We start from the raw sequence: 11347 nt of genomic DNA on the forward strand, positions 1-11347 counted from the left end.
TAGATCAATTATGGGAAAAGTTCTATGGAGACTGTAAATTTAAGTGAGTTTCAGAGAAAGGTTGATGAATCTATGAATGATAAGGGGCGACGTTGAGATTTTTTCTTTAATAGTTTTAGTTTAGTTTAGAGGATGGGACAGCTTAGACGGGCTATTAGGTCTCTTGCTGTCCCTAAACATTATGTTATGTTATGTTAAACATGTTAATGTTGAAAACGCAGGTATAAAAGTAAATAATTAGTACGAATATTTATCTAGAGCTTTGTGCCGTATTTTTAAACCAATTTCATTTTCAACGAAATTTACTTTTTTTTTATCCATGATGTTCCTTGGAACATGATGAGTAGCATATATTATATATAAATTACGAATTTGAAAGAAACTCACACAGTGTTTCAAACGATCAACGTTGAGAGAGACATCTAGTGTTAAATGTTTCTTTAAAGGTAGCGCCTCAGGATAATGGTTAAAATAATACTAAGAGAAACTTGCATAGATTTAAATGAATCATTCACCTTGAAAGGAAAGAGACCTAACCTTGAAGTTGGACCTAACACTTAGGCATAATAAATTATATTTGACAATGTAGTTTTATTTAATGGTGAAATTATACGTAGTTTATGTTTGTTTGTGAAATACTGGACAAGTTGGCAATCTATGAATAGCATGAAACTTGCATTGAATTTTTCTGGCGAGTGTGACTCGACGTGGTATTCACGAAAGCCGTACTGCTAGTGTAGTTTGTAAGTTGCAACTACGGCATTTAGGTAGTTGTGATACGGATAGTGATAGTCATACTGTGATACTATACAGATAGTGGTTGACATGAGTCATAAAACAAGGACGCGTTTTAGTTATTTAAAAGATACCCAGTTTCGTTTTCCGAAGTTTCAGGTAGGTCTAATTGTAACTGTTATTCCATTGTTTTGTCTGTTATTAAGACACAATGGGCTTTTAATATTATCTGTGCTGTGCCCAACCTGAATATCGAAACCCGGTTTTTAGCGGTATGACTGTGGTGAGCCCTCAGACTTACAAATTGCCGCTGAGCTACTGGGGGAAACTGCTTTAAAATGTTAAGGTTAAATCATCAAAGTGCATAGTTGTTATTTGTTATAAGGTTTTGCCTCTATTCTTTCTTTTTTAATGCAAGTTATAAATTCCATAGGACTAGCAATTTGATTCTAGATCATAAGTGTAAGACTAAAAAGTAAAACGACTGTTAGTGTTACTTCCTGTGCATAGAGACCTGCAGTTTTCACTATATATATAGTTTGGCAAAAAGTATTTAAAAAATTTAATGTACATATTGGATTAAGGTAGTTCACACACAGTTTTAATACTAATATATATATATTACTTTATTGTTAGACAAGGAGTGGACTCAATGGGTCACTTTGCTTTTTCTTATATGTACCTCTTAATTATATTACAGCTCTTCAATAGAGTTGATCTAAAAATTATTTGTAATGTCTTACCTATACATATAAACTTTGATATTTTGTATTGGTAGTTTTATTGATTGTAATGTTTTATGGCATTCCTTCTCATGGCTTGGGCAAATCAAACACACACATATATATCATGTATTCAAAAGAATAACTGTATGAGAATTTAAGAACGTTAAAGTTGTTTTGTAAATACTCAGTGTTAAATGTGTCTATGAATCTATAGTTATTACTTGTACATTAGATCTTGGAAAAGAGAGAGTAGCATGTGTCATATTGAGCCTTATTTATAGTGTGGAAGTAAGTCAGTTGTATAGTAATATGCATTTTAGTTTTATTGTTTTACTATTTAAGAAACTGATCTTTCAAGAAGACATACATGTGTACATCCATGTTTTTGAAAACAAGCACTTATTTTTATGTCTCTGCAGAGAGAGACGTATTGTTTTTCTATTGTTGTTCCTTTTTTCTTCTTCCAAACACTTGGTAATCACTTTTATTTCTTGTAACTACTTCAAAGTCTTAAAATCTTAAATTTCTGTGGTTATTACATAATTCCTTTTCAGATTCTTGTGACCCATTGTAATCTATTTAAAATGGTTGTCAGTGCTGAGTAAAGGTCAGACATTTGGACTGGTTGGTTTTACAATTTGATATGGATATGGAGTTTTACTAAGGTATTTCCAGGTATATTCTATCAGTTACACTTGACTTGCAAAAGTTGGGAACCCAAAGACTTCACTTTCTCAGAACATGGTTCAGTAACAACAACCATTTGATGAAATTATAATTTTTTTTCTCCTCTCATCCATTAGTGTTGTTTTATTTTGATTTTCTGATTCAGTAAGTTTTGAAAGTCACCTGTTACATATAATTTCACTGTTCTGTGTATACACCTTTGGCAATTTTTCATCAACAGTCTGACCATTCCCTAAAATATTTTAGTAACGTTAAATAGAAGGTATGATTTTTTCTGTACATAACAAAAGACTGGAAAACTATGTGCTCTTTTATATAACATATGGACAACAAGGAACCATTTGGTCCTTCAGGGCTGTCCTTGTACACCCACCTGCCTTTGAAGACATCATCATCATCATCATTTAAAGGATAAGATAGACAATGAAGCAGCTTTAAGCATTTCATTGTATGTCTTATCCTTTAAACTAGTCAAGATTATTTAGATTTGTAACTGCTTGTTCATTCATGCAGCTAGTCCTACATCTATCAATGTTGCTTCTTAAGAAGTGAAGATCTTCAAAATACAACTAGTGAACCACAAATCTGAGAATTTTTTAACAGGCTTTTCATTTTAAATCTTTCATCAGATTTTGTCCATGTGTTTTGTTATGTTTCAAAATATCTGGATTCACCAATGGAAATCTTGCTTTCTGTTAAGTTTATAGTGAGGATGTTACTTGTTACCAAGATGGTGGACTTGGTGTATTTATTTTTAAAAAGTCTTTGACAAGATGTCACACAGAAGATTAACTAAGAAGATCACATTGATAGGGTTGGAGAAAGACTAGTTAATTATGCTGTAGTTTAGTTGGATGAAAGAAAGCAAAAGGTTGTTATTAATTTGACATATTTTACTGTTGGATTGCCTGAAGTTTCAGAGCTTGGGGACTTTTATTTACATTGATTATAGTAATAGAGGTGTAATTTAGTAAATTAACACAGTTTGCTGATGACCTTAAACTCTTATGTATTTCTAGTTGTATTGTGGACATTGAGACACTTTAAAATGACTTGAATCAATTAGACCAGTAAGTTGAGCACATATTTGGCAAAAAACCTGTAATTATAGTAAGTGTAAAGTAATGCATTTGGGTTATCGTAATTTGGATCCTCTGTTTACTATAGATGGGAACCTACTCAATTATAATATCATGATCAAAGAAAAGGATGTTTGCATGGTAATGGATGAGCCATTCAAGCCATCAAAGGAATGCTCTATTGCTAGTAGTAAAGCCAATGACTTTAGGGTTTATTTTTACATGTGTTGATGACAAGTCAAGAGAGGTAATTATTTTTATTTTCAAAATTCATAAATACTATCCACCTCTCCATAGAACAGATAGCTATTACCTTGTGCCATTGCTGAGAAAAAGATGTTTGTTTATGCTCCAAGCTTTGAACAAACTCTCGCTCCTACACACATTAATGTGTATTGTACCAGCCTATGATGTGATCATCATTAGACTATAGTCATCCAGTAACCAGTAAACTTACTTCAAAATTGAAAAATAATTTAAGTATTGTGTTGTACAGTGTTGTACACACTGTTGGTGTTTCAAGTAACATGTTGAAATTACATTAAATATGCTTGCAAAACTTAATTGCAATATAGTTGGTTATAAATACTTAATAAAATGAAATTTTCTTCTAATTAAACATCTGTGTATCAGTAAACCAAAAATATAAATTGCCATTAAAAATGTATTTAAAAAAGTTCTTGTTCTCTTCCTCAGATCTAGACTACTCTTCCATCAGCATGATTGGATCTGTATTATGCATAAAGTATAGATTACCTTGAGTGTACACCCTCTTATTAACAGATAAATATGGAAAAATATGTTACTGAGCTATAGGGGGTTAAATAAATCATGAAAAGTAATGAACTGAATCGTTAATTGAAATTTGTTTATCACATGTACATGCACTGTATATGAATTTTATTTAATCCTCTGTAAATGTAGTCACCATACATGTTCATCCTCTGGCACTTTTGTCTTTGACCAAGTTGTATATACAAAACAAAAAGATGCAAAAATTTTAATTATGTTCGAAATCATTATAGAATTTTGGTATTTGTATGTTTTTCATAGTTTTAGATTATATATAAGACAATTTCCCTGTAGTCAACCAATTTTGTTTTGTGTGTGTACAAGTAAATCGTTTTTACATGTACTAGGGACTTCAATTTGTTTTAAAATTATTTTAAAGTTGATTAATGATTTATTTATTTCTTATTTCGGAACCATTTTATACCTTGCATGTCCATATAATTTTGCTATACTGTATTAGTCGTGGAAAAACAAGTTATAATTGTTTTCAAGAGAATGCTGCACTAAGTTTTTTTTTAACGTGTATACTTGCACTGTACAGGAATTTTCTTTAATCCTATATAATTGTAATCACAATACATGCTCCTCCTCTGGTACTTATTTTTAACCAAATTAGATAACATATAACCCTTTAGTCATGGATTGAAATTGTTGATAAGGTTCAGGAATCTAAGATACAGTGTTAGGAATCAGAATAATGAGATTGTCCAAAATATGGGCCATATAGTAACATGTTCACATACATACAGAGATTAGGGATTAGAGGGTAGAACTGCAGAAACTAGGAAACTATTGCTTGCTGGGCAGTAATGAAGCAACTACCTTGCTTGTTGCATGTAATTAACATGCTGATGTCTGCTTGCAAACAGTTAAGAATTAGAAATATAATGTTGCGTCATCGAGATCATGTGATTCTCACGCTCTCTACTATCTAGAATTATCCTGTACTTTGGCGAATGTTCTAGTTCTTACTAGATATAGGGTGGGCGGGTATATAAAAGAGGGGAATGTAACGTGTCTGGGTAGATAGTGAGTAATTGAACTGCAGTCACAGGGTATTGTTGAAGTTAACGTTCGTTCGTTACAGTGTTGTTTTAGCGCGAGTATTGAGATTAAGTGTATCGCAGAGTTATATTCGGAAAGAATAAACCAGTTTTATTAAGTAAAGACTTGTGTCGTTAAAATTTCGTCGGAACGAAGTTACGGAAAAATCAATTAACAAACGGAGACGTAACAATAACATATTTTGGTGCAACTCTTTGTGGAGTTTACCAATGTGATTACAAAATTACAGTGGTCATTTGTTATTCATAATTTATATATAAAACAAAAACAAAAAACGCAAAAATTTTAAGTATGTTAAAAATCATCATAGAATTTTGGTATTTGTATATTTTTCAAAGTTTTAGGTTATATATAAAAACATTTTCCTGTAGTCAACCCATTTTGTTTTTGTATGTGTACAAGTAAATCGTTTTTACATGTACTGGGAACTTCAATTTGTTTTAGAATAATTTTAAAGATGATTAATGATTTATTAACTCTTTATTTCATATTAAGGAACCATTTTATACCTTGCATGTCCATATAATTTTGCTATATTAGTTGTGGAAAAACAAGTTATAATTGTTTCAAAGAGAACGCTGCACTAAGTTTTCTATAAAAACTTGCATGATCGTGAATTATGAAATATTACCAAGTTCAGTCTTCACCTAAACGTGAACTTACATAATCTTGTGAAGTAAGAAAACCTACAACTTATACGTAAGACTTTCAGCGCGCTGTTTCAAATATGTGCTATCCTGTAACGTTGATATTTTCTTTGTGGATGTTGTAAAGGTTGGCCTGGTAACATGCACCGGTGTTTCCCGTGACCAAGCAACAAAACTGTTATTGTTGATGAATCTACAAAACAGTGAAGTGTATTTCGTACGCACTGTTTAACAAAGTCAGCTACCGAATAGTTCGTGGACACGGTACACTGAACAAGATTGAACAGTTCAACTGGAGTGTATAACGAGGGAAGAGGAAGATATGGAAGGTTAACAAACATTGTATACTTTTATAGCTGCAACGTGAAATCGAAATATATGTATTGTTTTAGTACAAGGTTTACGCGAGCGTTGGTGTACCTGTAGTGTAACTAGAGTATATGCCATCTGCAGGAGCAGTGGCGAATGACATGTTTTTAATTATTCTCTAACTTTTACTTTAAATGGACAAAGTATACACTACTTACGCTTCTTTTATACGCGAACATACCTCTTTATAACTGGAAAACTGGAAAGAAAAAATATATATATCAAACGTACAGAAACAAATGGATTTTTAAGGACGTGTATGTCAGTTTTACAGTGACATAGGAGGATAAAAAAGGTATTGTGTTGGTACACTTAATACATATCATTTTAATTCCTACTTAATAAAACTAAAGTTTACACATTTCTGAAATTCTTAAAGTTGTAGTATTTTATTCCTTCCTTAAATATTCGCTTTATCCAAATGACCGACAATATCGTTAACAGCAAGGCTGCCCAACTGATGATTTTATGCATTCTCATCATTGTGGATTTTAATTTTTTAGTATATTAATTAATTACATTAAGTACTTATAGTCAGTTTGTTATGTAGGTTACTTTTTAAAATTATTTTAATTGTTTTCTCTATAGAAAGTTTAATAACACTCGTGACCGCATGATTTTGAAAATATTGTCCAAAGGGATTAAAGTTAACACGAACTGCATGGTTAAACTTTCGCGAGAAAGGAAACGATTTGGAATGTATTAACAAGTTTTTGAAAATATGATTCGGCTGCTTTTTGATTTTAGGAAACGTTTTTTGTGCTTCAGTAGAAATGTGAAAAGTTGTTGAGGATTCGAGAAAGTTCCATGTTTCAAGGAGTAAGGGAAGTGATAGTTACATTTTTAACTGATGATTATTTTCTTCCCACTACGTAATCACATATTAAAGCCCACCAGTTATTAACGTAGAAGTGGTGTTTGGGAAGTACTTGTCAAATTTTAGGCACAAACAGCAAGACTTAGCCGGCAATTCACTTGAATGTGAGATAATAGAGAAAGTCTGTGATAACTTAAGTTATGTGGCATTGTTTTCGTTCGGTTAATAAGTATCGCCTGATACTGCAAATAATACACACAGTGTATTAGACGAAATATATATATATATCTGTTTGCCTATCTATCGTACATTTGTACAATAATGACGGAAAATAATCCATATGCAAACATCCTGGTGTAGCTAAAATAGCTACAGTATTGAATGAGGTATTGTTTAAAGTATAATTACCATCAAAAGGCTAATTTTAAAAGTTTTTTCAGGTTCGGTTGCAATACCAGTTTCAAACCGTCCGCTGTAGGCCTGGTCTTTGTGTTCGTAGGACGGGTATAATTTTCTAACAGAAATTATGAAAATTTTTATCTGAGTCCAAGCATTATAGTTTGCTTGATTATGTCCACAGAAACGCACACACACATATGCGTTAGTTATATATATATATATATAAATTAATTTAACACATCATATTCCATGCTAAAACAACGTAGAACGTATCTTAAAACAACCGTTGGATTGAGGAAAAAAGTGATACTTTCATGGTAGACTCTAGTTTGCCAGGAGTTGTAATTTCATGATTTTTAAATACAATCAATTTCTAACAGTTTCAAGAATGATGTGTTCCAAACTACAATTTTTATGTAGTTAAATAAAATAAAGATAAATCAGGAAATAATTTATATATCTCTGTGCCTACTAATATAACTGTTCTAAATGTCGATTTTCGTTAACTTGAGTAATGAAATTTTGATTTATTTTGCCCCTGCCCACTTCTGAAAATGAAAGTATATCTCTAGAAATCAATATGGAAAACAACAATAATTGTACTTTCATTGGTCTATACTCGTCTCCGACTAACAGTCTAGATACTACGCAACATACAACATAAAGTACAGCAAAAATGAAATATTCAGATGTTCTAAAACTACAGCAAACGGTAAAAACTGTTGGAATTAATGGAAGATATCGACAGTATCTTACTGAACGATAACATTCCAACACATATTAGTCCTTTTTAAATCTCTGTATATTCTCTTCCTTAGTAGCAAACTTCTATGTCTCTTTTTAACGACAGTGCGAGTTCGATCTCAGTCCCAATTATAACCCACAAGTGAATACTTGTAAATTTAACAACAAAAAAATCAAACTGGTTTAAATACTAGGAACTACTAAACAAAACACTACCTGAAAAGGCAACTACAGTTTTCAGCGCTACCACTAATCGATAGTTACAGCAATATAATTACAGAGTGCCTTATAAGTGCAACAGACATATGAATTCCCAAAATAGCGCAGCAAAATAACCACATATGGAAACCACACGAACAACTTCTTAACACAATCAATAAAACAAACGCAGAAAAATTTGTGAATTATGCATGAAAACGCGAGATCCACAACTCAAAACAAAATTACACCTGGAAACAAGATAAATGAAATACAACGAAATAAAGTAGACAACTGGGATGAATACTGCTCAAAATTGAACACACACACACACATAAAACACTTAATAAAATAAAACACAACTACATTACAACACAGTAAAACTTTCTCCAACACAACTCACAAAAAGAGCAGAAACATTCAGAAAAATTTCCAAAATACATTTAAAATACCAAATGAGCCAGCCATCGATGAACACGACTTTCTACAACAAAGTTAATAATTACATTAACACAAATTAAGACTTGTATGCACTTATCTTCTCGGTCGCACCATGAGTGGCCCAACCTTAAAGCTTTAATAGCCATGATACTTCAGCACAACTACTTAACAAACAAATAACCATAACAGAAATACAATACGAACTAAAAATAAGGCCCCAGACCAAGACAGAATGCAAGACGTACTAATAGAAAAAAAAGCCCTCTGCGATTATACAAGCATCTAGTGACAATATTCAACCTGTCCCTCTAATCAGACTACATACCAGATGCTTGGAAGCTAGCAGATGTTTTAATGTTTCTGAAAGAATGAATAAACCAGAAAGCTATAGACCAATCAGCCTCACCAGATCATCAGTTCCAGATTGTTGGCATATTTCGGAAGTTCAAAACATATTCTGAAACTCAATCCAAACTACAGATCATTTAGTACGACTCACAGAAACCGTAATAAATAGTTTTAATTAGAACGAATATACTGTCGCCTGCTTTCTCGATGTCGAGAAAGCCTTCGACAGTGTATGACACAACGAGATAAAATTTCAAATGTCTCAAATAAAACTACTATGAAGCGTTATTCGCCGGCTTTCCTAATGTATCCGAGTGAAATGTCTCTGTTAGATCCAAATTCCTACTTCTGCTCACAGTTTGCTGATGATGTGGCTTTATGGAAGTTCTACTCTCCAACCATTGTCGCGACAAATCTACAGCCGCGACTAAACGAAATAGAAAACTACCGTAAAACTTGGAGAATCAAAATAAATGCTCAAAAAACAAAAGTTATATTATTTACAAAATCAACTGAAAAGAGCAAGTAGCTCCCAAAGTTATACCTCAACGGACACCTTTTCCATGTAGCCACATCAACCAAATTCCTAAGACTAATCTATGATTCAAAACTAAATTGGACCAACCACATATATGAAATCATAAATATAATATGACAAAAAGCTAGTTACGCACGACGTCTAACTGACAACAGCAGGGACACAACAACTAAAAACATATAAAACCTATATACGTCCAGTGGCAGAGTATGTCTGCACTGCCTGCTTAAATGTAGCTAGAACATAAATGAACTACAAATTACACAAAACTCCATGATCACAAAAGAATGCTGGGTTCCCAGAACTACCAACACAACATTTCTACACAACTACCCAATCATTCCTATGTTATCTTATTATTATTGATATTATTAAGACAGACTTCTTAATATATTATTTCAAGAAAAATCTGAACAAAAATGATACATTAAGCACACTGAAAAATTTTATCATATACAATCAACATAGATCTAAGTACTTCTCCCCACTAAATTTAGTAAACTCCTTACACCTAGAACCACCTACTACCGGGCAAACCGGTAGCTAAATACAGTGTTAGTTATATTTTAAATGGGTATTTCTGTAAAAATAAAATTAGTACTGTATATTTTATCGGTATCTGTGGAACTGTTTGTGAGAACAAGATTGTGTGTTCGTAGCGAAGATAAAGAGCAAAATACTTTATTGTAAAAAGTTTTACACCGGTAAACATGGTTGAAAAGGGCCACTCACGTGTGCAAACAACCTACTGACAATCGTAGCACGTATGTGGTGGTTGCGTGTTGTAAAAATAGATTTCCCTAGCTACCGGATTGTGCAGGTTTCATCGAACATAAACAACAATCCAGGAGGAAGGTGATCCTCCTAGGTCTCTTGATCAAACAATAACCAGAGATAAACATTTGCACTACCCTCTATCAGAAACTAGGATAACACTGGACAACCGCAATATCGATTCTTGCTCGGTTTCTTTCTTTCGTTTTTCTTGTTTGTACTGTGAAAGAATGGCTAAGAGACAAGGACTCTTAATCCTTTTTTAAAATTCTGATTACTCCACCCTCACTAATGTTAAGTTATAGCGTTTTGTTGTATAACGAATGCTAATCTTGCGTGTGTTATATTTAAAATACATTCAGTTAGGATATGGATAAAATGAAAAATTAAATAAATTAATCGACACCTTGATACGTGTAACCGAATGTGTTGATAGAAATATTTTGGAATAGAAGCTACATTTACACTTAGGCAGGGGTGGCGTCAGCTTCTTCCAGGTGAGGAGATTGAAATAGACGAGGCAACAAAATTGGGAGTCTGTGCTATACATCTTGTAGACAAACGTACTGTAGTATTTAGAAAGTGAACCAGCTGTAACAGTAATCACTTTCCGTTGGATGCGGGGGCGAAAGGAGAGACTAAGGCAAATATTGGGGTAGTTTCCCAGTCACCGTGTTCTATTAGCAATTTAAACGAAGCATAGCAATTATTTATTTTATAATCTATTCTCAACGATTTTCATAGAATAGTATCAAGTTTTTCGTGTTAACTATATATATAACGCAAAACTCTGTGTCTGTTTGTTATCTAACTACTCCCAGGTCGCTGGGTCAACTCATCCAAACTTTGTGGGATAATAGGTTGGAACGAGGGGGTTGCTAATGGAGGTTCATAACCCCCTCCACTCTATTATTGGTGTTATCGACCATTTATTATCTTTGACGTAAGTTAACATTAGCTACATTCATAGATGGCGCCATGTCCTTACA

Source organism: Limulus polyphemus, unplaced genomic scaffold (genome assembly GCF_000517525.1).
Source record: "Limulus polyphemus unplaced genomic scaffold, Limulus_polyphemus-2.1.2 Scaffold27, whole genome shotgun sequence".
Lineage (NCBI taxonomy): Eukaryota > Metazoa > Arthropoda > Merostomata > Xiphosura > Limulidae > Limulus > Limulus polyphemus.